The 13,412-nt window shown below is 38.1% G+C and overlaps 1 protein-coding gene across 2 annotated transcripts in view; it reads right to left on the minus strand.

Annotated features, from left to right (window-relative positions):
* Positions 1-13,412, minus strand: part of MAP3K13 (mitogen-activated protein kinase kinase kinase 13) — a 192,052-nt gene that overhangs the window by 60,570 nt on the left and 118,070 nt on the right. The window lies entirely within an intron of this gene.

Consider the following 13,412-nt stretch of genomic DNA (forward strand, 5'->3'; position numbering starts at 1 on the left):
TTACTAATTGAGGATTTTTATAATGATCAGATTTTGAATTTTATATCATAAATATAAATAAATCAAAAGATTTTGGACAATTTAGCCCCACAAAGTTTTTGGTCTGACTAAAATTGAATAAAAAATTAAATTAAGCATTATTTCTACAAGATTTATTGATTGATGCTGAGCTGTTTCTAAGCTACCTTCTCTTTACTTGGCGTCTTCTTGCCTATGTTTAAAAATGAATACAACACTGCCATCTTAGCCCTCTGGTCATTTCTCTAAAATTCATATAGCGGTTGAGAACGTAAAATAATTTCTGCTGCTAGGAGCATCAATCCCATTTTAAAACTTGGATGATGTTACTTGTGCATAGTAATAACATAAAATGATCTTTCCAGGATAGAGGTCTGTCACCCAGATCTTAATTTGAACTTTGAAAACATTAGCTAGCTTTCTCAAATGGAGTTATATGATTAGAAGTAGCTGACTTCAAATCAGATAAAAAGAATGGCCTACAATCGTGCCTTTATCCCTACTTACTCTCCTAATTGTGGACCATCTCCCGAAATGCCTATTTGAAGGAACAATAAAAACTCAATCGACGAAATCCACTGACCTACCTCATTTCACCTTCTTTATAACATTTCATTCAACAATTATGCATTCAAAAATATTGATTCCGTGTTTGCCATGTACTTATATTTTCGGTTAAAATTATGAATGTTTAATAATCTTGAAGTATGCTGGAGACAGCAAAAAAATAAAAATTACAAAGAAGCAAATTCTCCATGGTGACAAATTACCTTCTGAATACCAGTACCTATAAATGCAACTGTGATTACAGTTATAATAAGTTTTTTGTAGGCTTTAAAACCAATAAAGATACTTCATTTTCGGAGTAGTAGTCTGTAAATTTATCAAGAAATAGAAACTTGTGAGACTTCAAAAATGCCTTAAGTCAAAAGTGAAACATCTTGACCAAAGGAATTATTTATCCATAAATCATATCATAAATGCTATCTCCATAAATCTTTAATAAATAATATATACTATTTTAAGTATTAATATTCAACATTTTCTGACCTAAATCCAACTTGCCATGTGAATGATAAAATCAATAACTTTAAATGTTTTAAAAATAAGATACAGACATATATGTACCTTTAAATATATAAATATTAATAGGTATAAAAAGTCAAAATGTATATAATTAAGTAAACATTTTAAGAAATTAGCTTTAAAAGGTCAACAGTGGTTATTATTGTTGTTCTTTGAAGTTTTCTATATTTTTCCAAATTTCTACCATTAGCATGTATTATTTGTTTAATCAGAGGTTTTCAATACAAATCCTTGTTGCTTTAAACAAACAGATTAATGGGCCCACTTCATTATATTTGCAGATATGAAAAATGATGTGAAATGTTAAGGATACTGTCAGGAAAGCTAATTGTCACGGTGTGCTGAGGCTTGCAAACAGGCTTGAAAAGAATTATAGGCCAGATGTGGTGGCTCACGCCTGTAATTCCAACATTTTGGGAGACCAAGGTGGAAGGCTCACCTGAGGTCAGGAGTTCGAGACCAGCCTGGCCAACGTGGTGAAACCCCAGCTCTACTAAAAATACAAAAATTAGCAGGGTGTGGTGGTGCACACCTGTAGTCCCAGCTACTCAGAAGGCTGAGGCAGAATTGCTTTAACCCAGGAGGCAGAGGTTGCAGTGAGCCAAGATCATGCCACTACACTCCAGCCTGAACAACAGAGTGAGACTGTCTCAAAAAAAAAAAAAAAAAAAGGATTATAAATTCAAAATGAAAAGTGAACTTAAAAAGATGACAATGAGCAAACAAAAGTTAATGACTCCTATTTTGTTTTTACCTTTTCTACTGATGAGATTCACATTCATTCTAGAAAAAGTAGAATGATCATGATTAAGAGAATTGAAACCCAAAAGAGATGAAGAGACAAGAACGTATATCAGTGTCTTGATTATTTCCAACTTCTAAGGTCCAGATGAATTACATGTGAAGGCACCAAAACTCTTGCATTTAGGATTACAAAAACAACCTTTGGTAAAGAATTATCTTCAGGAACTATGAGCAAGACAGTTAGTTGTTCATGGAAAAGTGGAAGAGAAAGAAATACCCTATTTTTTTAAAGGAAGATTACAGAATATATAGAACTATGAACTTGAGTTGGTCCCTGATAAGATACTAAGTATACAGTAAGCATTCAATAAATGCTAGTCCCTTTCCTTTTCTTTTCCTTTTATTTTGTGACTGTTTCCTCTCTCTTTTTGGAACTCTCCTAAGATACATAGTTTAGGAGAACAAGAATTGAAATGGTTTAAAAGTTATTATTAGGCCGGGCATGGTGGCTCAAGCCTGTAATCCCAGCACTTTGGGAGGCCGAGACGGGCGGATCACGAGGTCAGGAGATCGAGACCATCCTGACTAACATGGTGAAATCCCGTCTCTACTAAAAAAATACAAAAAACTAGCCAGGCGTGGTGGCGGGCGCCTGTAGTCCCAGCTACTCAGGAGGCTGAGGCAGGAGAATGGCGTAAACCCGGGAAGCGGAGCTTGCAGTGAGCTGAGATCCGGCCACTGCACTCCAGCCTGGGCGACAGAGCGAGACTGTCTCAAAAAAAAAAAAAAAAAAAAAATTATTGTTAAATGTAAAGGTTAAAATAAAAATAAAATTAAAATTATTTTTAAAGAATTTGTTTTATAGCTGGGCAAGGTGGCTCATGCCTGTAATCCCAGCACTTTGGGAGGCTGAGGCAGGAGGATTGCTTGAGCCCAGGAGTTCAAGACCAGCCTGGGCAACACAGTGAGACCCTGTTACTGCAAAGAAAAATTAGCTGGGCATGGTGGCACGTGCCTGTAGTCCCAGCTACTCACTAGGCTGAGGATCACTTGAGCCCAGAGGGTCTAAGCTGCAGTGAACCATGATTGCTCCACTGTGGTCTAGTTTGAACAACACAGCAAGGCTCTGTCTCAAAAAAGAAGTGCTATAATATACACTGTAAAGTTATTTCTCATCCAAACAATCAATATTCAGATGTACTTCATCATATTGAGAGTAATATTGTAAGGGCTTAAGAGAGAAGGCGCTAGAGGAAGATAGATCTGGATTCAAATCGTAGTCACTAACCTCACCATAACTCTCTCTAAGCCTCAATTTTGTCGTCTATCATTAGCAGTAACAACAGAATCCACCTCATAGAGTAGATGATTATATGAGATAGTACATATATAACACATTTAGCCTCAATATTTGTTAGCTATGCAAATCTTTAGAAGAACTAGAATAAACAGATAATATGTCAATATGCTCAATATATATGTGAAATCAAGGGGAATAAAAAGAAGGGCAAGGGAAAGACAAGTAAGCTTTTCTTTAGGAAAGTGATAAGATGAGAAAAGAGAGCTAAGAAGAGGGGAAAGGGTTGATATATATAGAAACTGAGGCAAGCTGAGCTTGTAACATTCATTTGGTATTATCAATGAAAGCACAAAGAATCAATAAATAGTGAGATACCAGGTGAAAAGGATAAAAGCAAGATGGAAAATAGGAGACAAAAATCCCAAATGTATGCAACTTCTTTTTCATATTTCATTTCCTTTGTCTTTAATTACAGCAGTTATTTTTACATTCTAGGTTTTAATTACATTGTACACACAAAAAGGAAGGTTCTACATGGCTATAATGTTTGGGAGAATATTAATACTATGTAGTTCTAGCATTTGGGAGAAAAAAAATTGGCCGGGCGCAGAGGCTCGCACCTGCAATCCCAGCACTTTGGGAGGCCGAGGCAGGCGGGTCACCTGAGGTTGGGAGTTTGAGACCAGCCTGACCAACATGGAGAAACCCCACCTCTACCAAAAATACAAAATTTGCCGGGCATGGTGGTACATGCCTGTAATCCCAGCTACTCAGGAGGCTGAGGCGGGGGAATCACTTGAACCCGGGAGGCAGAGGTTGCAGTGACACAAGATTGCGCCATTGTACTCCAGCCTGGGCAACAAGAGTAAAACTCTGTCTCAAACAAAACAAAACAAAACAAAACAAACAAAAAAAATTAACCCCTCTGGTTTTATATTGTGATGTTAAATTAGGAGATGATTTCATTGACTCAAGAAAATATCTCTAGAAAAACATTGCTTATGCTTTAAACATAAGAATAATTAGACCAGGGCAGGGCAGGGTGGCTCATACCTGTAATCCCAGCACTTTGGGAAGCTGAAGCAGTAGATCACTTGAGCCCAGGAGTTCAAGACCAGCCTGGGCAACATGACAAAACCCCGTCTGTATTAAAAATACAAAACAAAAATTAGCTAGGCATGGTGGCACATGCCTGTAGTCCCAGCTACTCAGGAGGCTGAGGCACGAGAATCTCTTGAAGCCAGGAGGCAGAGGTTGCAGTGAGCCGTGATTGCGCCACTGCACTCCAGCCTGGGAGACAGAATGAGACTCTACCTCAAAAATAAATAAATAAATAAATAAATAAATAAATAAATAAATAAACAAAATCTATGCCATTTGGGAAGTGATGGATAGTGTGCTGCTTAGTAAGAATAGGCTGGCTCTGCTGTCAGGAGATTCATGACTCTAAGCAAGTGAGAAGGGAGGAAAACTCTTTAAAAAATGTGTTTTAAGAGTAGAGACAGGATCTCACTATATTGCCCAGGCTGGTCTTGAACTCCTGGCCTCAAACAATACTCCCACTTCAGCCTCCCAAAATGCTAGGATTACAGGCATGAGCCACCACGCCTGGCCAAAAAATCTTTTTGAAATAAATTATATTATGAAAATTTTCTTTTCTCATTAAATTCATTGTCAGTATTTAGATTGTTTTGTTGGACAGTAAAATATAACTAGAGATATCAATATACAATACATTCTGTACTTATACTATACATTAAAATCAAATAATTCATTGCCAGTTTAATATTTCAGGCTGTTGAAGAGCATCAGTAACAGACTTCGACTTCCAATGACATATATGAAAGTTCTCACAAAGCTGCAGATTCTACACACTGTTCCTGGGCAAGTCCTAGATATACTTGGCAGGCAAGATGTCATCAAAAGTCCTTCTGCCATCCTTGCATTGCTTTTCCAGGCCTTTCTTAAGAATGGTAGAATCATAGATGGTTCACATTGGAGGGAGCAGTGATTGGACCATGCCTTCTATTTTTCAAGATAAACAACTAAGTCTCATCAGTTTGTGAGAGTAGAATCAAACATTGTTTATCTCTGTACCTTGTCCTTTTTCTTTTCCCGCCATCTAGCCTCAGCACCTAGCGCAGAACCTGATATAATATGGTGGAATTCACTTTTTGGATGAGAAGATTTTACATGCGCACAGAGCAATGTGATAACATATTAACAACATTTATTGAGATTATGTGAAACTGCTCTAAACACATTTCCCATATTCACTTCTCTAATCCTCACATCAACCCTTTGGGAAAGGTACTATTATTACCCCTTGACAATAATTGGTGAAAAATTGGGGCACAGATAGTTTAAATGACTCACAGCTACTAAGTGGTGAAGACAGGAATTGAACCCAGTTCCACTCCAGTTCCACAGCCTGAGCCCAAGACCAACCCCTTAACCACAACTGTATTGTCGATATTATAATGGGCTTCTGTTTAACTAAAAAAGGTCTAGGTCAGAAAAATATGGAATAGGTTCATATTTTACCTTGAACTTAGGTTCTAAACTTAGGGTGAAAGGTACAAATTCTTAGCAATAACTAAAGATAATTGGAGAATTCTAAAATATGCACACTTTCTGTAGGATTTACTCCATTCTGGTTTTTGTTTTGTTTTGTGTTTTGTTTTTTGAGATGGAGTCTTGCTCTGTTGCCCAGGCTGGAGTACAGTGGCACAATCTCATCTCACTGCAACATCTGCCTCCTGGGTTCAAACGATTCTCCTGCCTCAGCCTGCTGAGTAGCTGGGACTACAGGCGCGTGCTGCCGCACCCAGCTAATTTTTGCATTTTTAGTAGAGGTAGGTCTCACCATTTTGGCCAGGCTGGTCGTGAACTCCTGGCCTCAGGCAATCCGCCCACCTCAGCCTCCGAAAGTGCTGGGATTTCAGGCGTGAACCACTGCTCCCAGCCCCATTCTGTTTTTAACATTAAAACTCTATACTTGCATCATCCAATATTGTAGCTTCTAGTTATATGTAGTTATTTAACTTTAATTAAAATTAAATAAAATAAAGGTTTAGTTCCTCAGCTGTACTAGTCCATTTTAGGTATTCAGTAGCCACATGTGGCTAGTGACAACCATATAGGACAGTGCAAAAAAATAACATTTCCATCATTACAGGAAGTTCTATTGGACAGTGTCGCTCTATGCGCTTTATTCATATTAATAGATTGATCTGTTCTAAGGATTAACCAACATTGTGGCTCCCTTCCTACATGGGGATTTGCTAACTGCACAGTACTCCACTACCCTCTTTAATATGACAGGTTTGCAACCATGTTTTACTAATATTTGTGAATGATTTAAGTATAGCTCATTCTAATGATGATTCATCAGGATCAAACTGAATTGGGGATTTCATCTTTTAAAAGACTGTCCAAGGAATCACAGCCAGGTGTCTAAAAGGAGTCAGAGGAATAATTTTCAATACCTAAGTAGGTTCATTTGTGGAAAATCTAAAAAATGAAATTAGATTACTGCTACCATCATTCCTTGAAGCTCCTAATCACAGGTCTAGTGTAGGTGAAAAGCACAAACCTAGGGGAGGGCTAATGGAGGAAAAGGTGAATAGGAACAGAAGTTTTACCAAATCACCAGAAGTATGTGTCACTTCTCAGAGGAGACTGTGTTACAGATAACCAGGACAAAAACTCCAGGATGAACAAAGCACTCCTGACTCTGGATCCAATGTCAGATTTTAACAGAGCAGTAACCAAAGCCAAATTAGTGAGAGATCCTATTGTTTTAGACTTTTACATTTCTTGTGACTTACTGTTGTTTTTGTTCACAGAAGTAGTCCTGAGTTTTAATTTTTTAAAGTAATGATTCAATCAAGATGATATTCTAGAAAATGTGTGATAGAACATTTTGAGCTTTACCGACAATAGAAATCTGAAATTGTCAAAGATTGGCCATTTTTCACTTGTCTTATGTCACTGTTTTGGAATGACTTTGTGCTAGAGTGTAATCCATACCCATTGTTTAATTATTCATTGAGGGTAGTTTCAATTTCTACTCCCAATATGTAGCTGAAATTTGCAGACTATTAAAGGATCCTAGATAAATCCCATCTGTCCAAAACGAGGATGGCAAGGAAGAACATCAATAAATATTAATTATTGATTCTAAGTGCTAAAAAAATGATAAATATACGAGACAGTTCTAATGGAAAGAAAAATAAATGCAAAATAATAAACTATTTGTGACAGAAAACAATATGTAGTCCCTCAATACAAAGATAAATATTACAAAGGATAGAATTTAAAGACATATTTAGGCTGGGCATGGTGGCTTACACCTGTAGTCCCAGCACTTTGGGAGGCTGAGGTGGGAGGATCACCTGAGGTCAGGAGTTCGAGACCAGCCTGGCCAACATGATGAAACCCCGTATCTACTAAAAATACAAAAATTATTTGGGTGTGTGGTACACGCCCTTGTCCAGCTACTCCGGAGGCTGAGGTAGGAGAATCACTTGAACCTGGGAGGCGGAAGCTGCAGTTAGCTGAGATCGTGCCACTGCACTCCAGCCTGGGTGACAGAACAAGATTCTGTCTCAAAAAAAAAAAAAAAAAAAAAAGACATATTTAGCTGCCTCCCTTTAGGAATCATAATTTTAATTCATTACAAGTGCACATGGTTTCATTAAGTGCTCCTAAAAAGTTGCATATAAATCACATTTAAAAAATAACATTTAAAAATCACTAATAGAAATTACTATTTGAAGTATCACTGATAAATCTACTTGCAAAATGAAGAATCCTTCTGAAATGCTAATGATTGCTTTATCATTGTACTTGTTTGCTTAATTTGAATTTTCTGTTGTTTCAATGTCTAGTATTAGTTGTTTAATTAAACATCAATTTCATAACTCTTAGTAAATTTGCCTGAGTAGGTGGTGGTGTATCCAGCAAATCTACCTGAGAAGTTAGTATTTGTCATGGGCTTGGAAACCGTATGCCCAAACATGTTAGAACTGTGTGCAAAATAACAGCAATAAGATTTTATACAAAGGCTTGATGACTCTTCATATGAGTAAACTGTGAGGTTTTGTACATGGGTTTCGTGACGTACATTCTGGCTGTATGCAAATGTTTTTCCCTTCATTTTCTGATTTTTTCTCTGTGTTCTAAATAACTGATTGCAAATTCATGTGTATGCATGTCTAGCTGTTCTTGAAGCATGGTATAATCTACAGTTAGGACATCTCATAAAGTGAGGACAAGAAGAGACAACTCTGCCTGAAGAAGCCAGGAAAAACCAAGGGCCCTTTTACCTAATACTTTGCTTCCGACGATAGCTTTGAAGGGGAAGTCATTGTTTTTTGTGACATCTGTTTACAGAAGGAATGGGTATAACATAAACTCACTTTTCTTAATAGCCCATGGAAGAATCTTATTCATAAGCTGAACCTATTTTTTTTTTTTTTTTTTGAGACAGAGTCTTGCTCTGTTGCCCAGGCTGGAGTGCAGCGGTGTGATCTTAGTTCACTGCAACCTCTGCCTCCTGAGTTCAAGCGATTCTCCTGCCTCAGCCTCCTGAGTAGCTGAGATTACAGGTGCACACCACAACACCTGGCTAATTTTTGTATTTTTAATAGAGACAGGTTGCTCCATGTTGGTCAGGCTGGTCTTGAACTCCTGACCTCAGGTGATCTGCCCACCTCGGCCTCCCAAAGTGTTGGGATTATAGGCATGAGCCACCGTGTGGGCCTATTTTTTAATTTTTAAAAATGGACACATAATAATTGTACATTGTTATGGGATACAGAGTGATGTTTCGCTACATGTAATACATAGTGAGCATATTGGGGAAATTAGCATATACATCATCTCGAACATTTATCTTTTTTTGTGTTGGGAACATTATTCTCTTTTCTAGCTATTTGGGAATACATATTATTGTTAACTATAGCCATCCTGCAGTACTATGGGACACTATAGCTATAGAATTTATTCCTCCTGTCTAGCTATAATTTTGTATCTTTTAACAAATCCCTCCCTATCCATCCTTCCCAGCCTCTAGAAACCTCTGTTCCACTCTTTACACCTATGAGTTTAACTTTCTTAGCTTCTGGGTATGAATGAGAACATGTGGTGTTTAACTTTCTGTTACTGGCTTATTTCACTTAACATAATGTCCTCTAGGCCAGGGATCCCCAGCTCCCAGGCCGCAGACTGGTACCTGTTTTTGGCTTGTTCGGAACCAGGCTGCACAGCAGGAGGTGAGTGGCAGGCGAGCATCACCACCTGAGCTCTGCCTCCTGTCAGATCAGCAGCGGCGTTAGATTCTCACAGGAGTGCAAACCCTATTGTGAACTGCACATTCGAGGGATCTCATAAGGTTGTGTGCACCTTATGAGACTCTAATGCCTGATGATCTGAGGTGGGACAGTTTCATCCCCAAACCATTCCCACCCACCACCCACCACATCCCTGGTCTGTGGAAAAACTGTCTTCCACGAAACTGGTCCATGGTACCAAGAAGGTTGGGGACTGCTGCTCTAGGCTCATCCATGTTGCTGCAAATGACAGGATTTAATTCTTTTTTATGGCTGAATAGTATTCAGTTGCATACATATACCACATTTTCTTTATCTATTCTTCTATTGTCAGACACGGGTTGATTCATACCTTGGCTATTGTGAATAGTCCTGCAATAAACACTTAGGGGTGCAGATACCTCTTCAGTGTACTGGCTCCTTTTCCTTTGGGTAAATACTCAGTAGTGGGGTTGCTGGACCATATGGCAGTTCTATTTGTGTTTTTTTTGAGGAACTTTCATACTGTTCTCCATAGTGCTGTACTAGTTTACATTCCTACCAAAATGCATAAGAGTTCCCTTTTTTCTGTATCCTTGCCAGCATTTATGTTTTTATCTTTTTGATAATAGTCATTTTAATGGGTGAGATGATATCTCATTGTGGTTTTGATTTGTACTTCCCTGATAATCAGGGATATTAAGCTTATTTAAAATTAATTAAATAGAGACAGGGTCTCGCTCTGTAGCCCAGGCTGGAGTGCAGTGGTGCAATCTCAGCTCACTGTGACCTCCGCCTCCTGGGTTCAAACAATTCTTCTGCATCAGCTTCCTAAGTAACTGGGACTACAGGCACATGCCACCATGCCCGGCTAATTTTGGTATTTTTAGTAGAGACAGGGTTTCACCATATTGGCCAGGCTGCTCTTGAACTCCTGAACTCATGGTCTGCCCACCTTGGCCTCCCAAAGTGCTGGGATTACAGGCGTGAACCACTGGGCCCGGCCTCCAGTCTGTAATCCTAAGGCAGGACACACACTCCTTGCATCATCTCAGTTGCCCTTATCTGATCTATGTCCAACTCTAGTCCACCTTTATATATATATATTTATACATTTTTTAATATATATTTCATTGGTAGACGCCTTCTGATGATGCCCAATGTGGTAGTGAGATGGCTAAAAACAGCACACAGAGCAAATTTCATGTCTAACCTCCCATTAATGCAAGGTTGCCCTAGGACTGTAATAAATCAGATTGTAATGAAGCCTGGTATATTACAAATAGTTGTTGTCCCATGTTTATTACATAATGCTTATGATGTGCTGTAATTGCAGAGAATGCAGGTTTTCAAATCAGAAATACCTTGTTTATTCCTAGCCACTTATCTGCTGTGAAGTCTTTGACAGTTATGTAAATATTCTGAATACTAGTTGTCTCACTTGTACACAGGATATACTAAACCTCCCTTTTGGGGTTGTTGTAGATGCAAATCAAACTAATCGGCTTTTTTTTTTTTTTTTTTTTTTTTGAGATGTAGTCTCACTCTGTTGTCCAGGCTAGAGTGCAGTGGCATGATCTCAGCGCACTGAAACCTATACCACCTGAGTTCAAGTGATTCTCCTGCCTCAGCCTCCTGAGTAGCTGGGATTACAGGCATGCACCACCATGCCCGGCTAATTTTTGTCTTTTTAGTAGAGATGGCATTTCACTATGTTGGCCAGGTTGGTCTCAAACTCCTGACCTCAAGTAATCCACCCACCTCAACCTCCCAAAGGAATTACAGGCTGGGCTAACAGGTATGAGCCACCGCACCTGGCCAGCTAGCATTTTATTGAGTGCTTACTATAAATAAGACCCTGAAAGCTTCAAATGGTTTCTCTCCTGAAATAAGTCTGATTTCAACTGCAAAATTGGAAGATTTCACTCTATACTCCCACTTTCTGATTTTTCCCCCTAAAACTATTAAACAAGATTTCTAGTTAAATGTGATAGATTGAACATAAACATTTTATCTCTGCTCTGCCCATGCCAGACTCTACCAAGATAAAAGTGAGGAAGAAAAAAAAAGTGGCTCACACCTGTAATCCCAATATTTTGGGAGGCCGAGGTGGGAGGATCACTTGAGTGTAGGAGTTCAAGGCTACAGTGAGCTATGACCATGCCACTTCACTCCAGCCTGGGTGACAAAGCAAGACCCTGACTCAAAAAAATAAATAAATAAATACATAAATAAACTCAAAATTCTACGAGGAAATCTAAAATGAGCAAAGACAAAAGGCTACATATTGTATAATTCCATTTATATGAAATCCATTTATAGAAAAGACAGCACTATAAGGACAGAAACCAAATAATAGGGGCCAGGTGCGGGAACTGACTAATAGGGGCAAGGTGTAGGGAAGAGGGAATACACTTGAGCGTTCTTCCCCCTTAATTCCAATGCTGAAATTGGCAAAACGCACTCTGAAGCTAAAGTCCCCACGCTGTCCTAAGCAATAGTAGAATCACCAGAAGGCATCAACAAACTGCTGGACACTGATACTTTTTCTGACACTTTGTCAAAAACACTTAAGACGCCTTTGACAAAGTCCATTTAATTGTGCACGGTGTGGCAAACTTTGTTAAAATGCAGTCACTCTGCTGTATAGTTATAACGTTCTATTTTGTGTGTATCAGAGTTAATTTTGTATTTAGAATCCTTTAGCACCCTTTGAGACGGAGGCACCGCCGGGTGTTTCCAAATGAAAATTACTAATCATAAGTCTAGACAACAAAATTAGGTAAGAGTTTAGCACAGTCAGGGTTACATGTCTTTAGAATCTGAGCCATCCTTAGAGATTCCCACTCCAGAAAGTGGAGGTGGGTTAAGTCTCAAGATCTAGGGTCTGGTGGTGGCAAAGAAAAAAAAAAAAAAAAAGGTTTAAAAAAGAAACATTATTTATATCTGAGGGTTCACAGACAAATAGATAATCAGCTCATGTACAATTTCCATCATTTACTGAGGCAAATCAACTTAGAGTTTCCTTTCCATATAATCTTTAGAGTTTCTACTGTTCTTTTATGATTTTCTTTTCTTTCTAGGCATACTTTTAACATAAATTTTAAAATTTTATTTTATTGGATAAAAATGTTGTGGGAATATACCCCACATCTCTTCTGGAATGATCCCACCCCACTCTATGATTTCTGGCTTTCATTTAAAGGCTTTTTTCCACAGATCCCCTTTTTACTTGCCTAGCATGAAAACAAGTCAGTTCATTAGTGAAATGGTTATTGCAATGGGGCATCCATTCAACCTCAGTAGACGAAAATGAATTGAGCGCCAAAATTTAAAATATGAAAGTAAATCATTATTAAATACCTATGGGAAAAATCACAAAATCCTTACATATAGTTTGTTAAATGACCTTGTTCACATAATAACTGAAATGACAATAGAGCTAGAATAATACCAAAAACTTAGAAATTAACCCATCTACAATACTTTGTACAATCTAGGCTTTGGGATTAGTGGCTTTTTCTCTTAGCCTACATATGTCTAATCCCATTTGACAAAATTAGAAGGCATGCTTGGCTATGGTTACAGAGAAGCTCAAAGAATAGTCTGATTATTTTTTAATCCCAGTAGATTCAGATGGAGATTCTGATTTATTCCCTCTTTCTTGCTTTCCTTACTACCACAAAAGAATCAAGAGAAAAGACTTAAACTGCACAATAGCTAGAATTTAGTTTGAGAGTTAAAGTGTTAGCATAGAAATGTATTTAGCATACTTCTAAATATGCCTTCCATGTTACTGGCTTTATTTCAAGGCTTTTCTTGACATGGCAGTACAATTTAATTAAGGAAGGTGCTACAAAAAGAATAGTTGGGAACTAAATTGCCGGCTAGGAACGGCTAAATTGAGATTCAAGTGGCACCCTGGGCTTCCTGTTTTTCTGACTTCAAAC

The sequence above is a fragment of the Theropithecus gelada genome, chromosome 2 (assembly GCF_003255815.1).
Source record: "Theropithecus gelada isolate Dixy chromosome 2, Tgel_1.0, whole genome shotgun sequence".
Taxonomy (NCBI): Eukaryota; Metazoa; Chordata; class Mammalia; order Primates; family Cercopithecidae; genus Theropithecus; species Theropithecus gelada.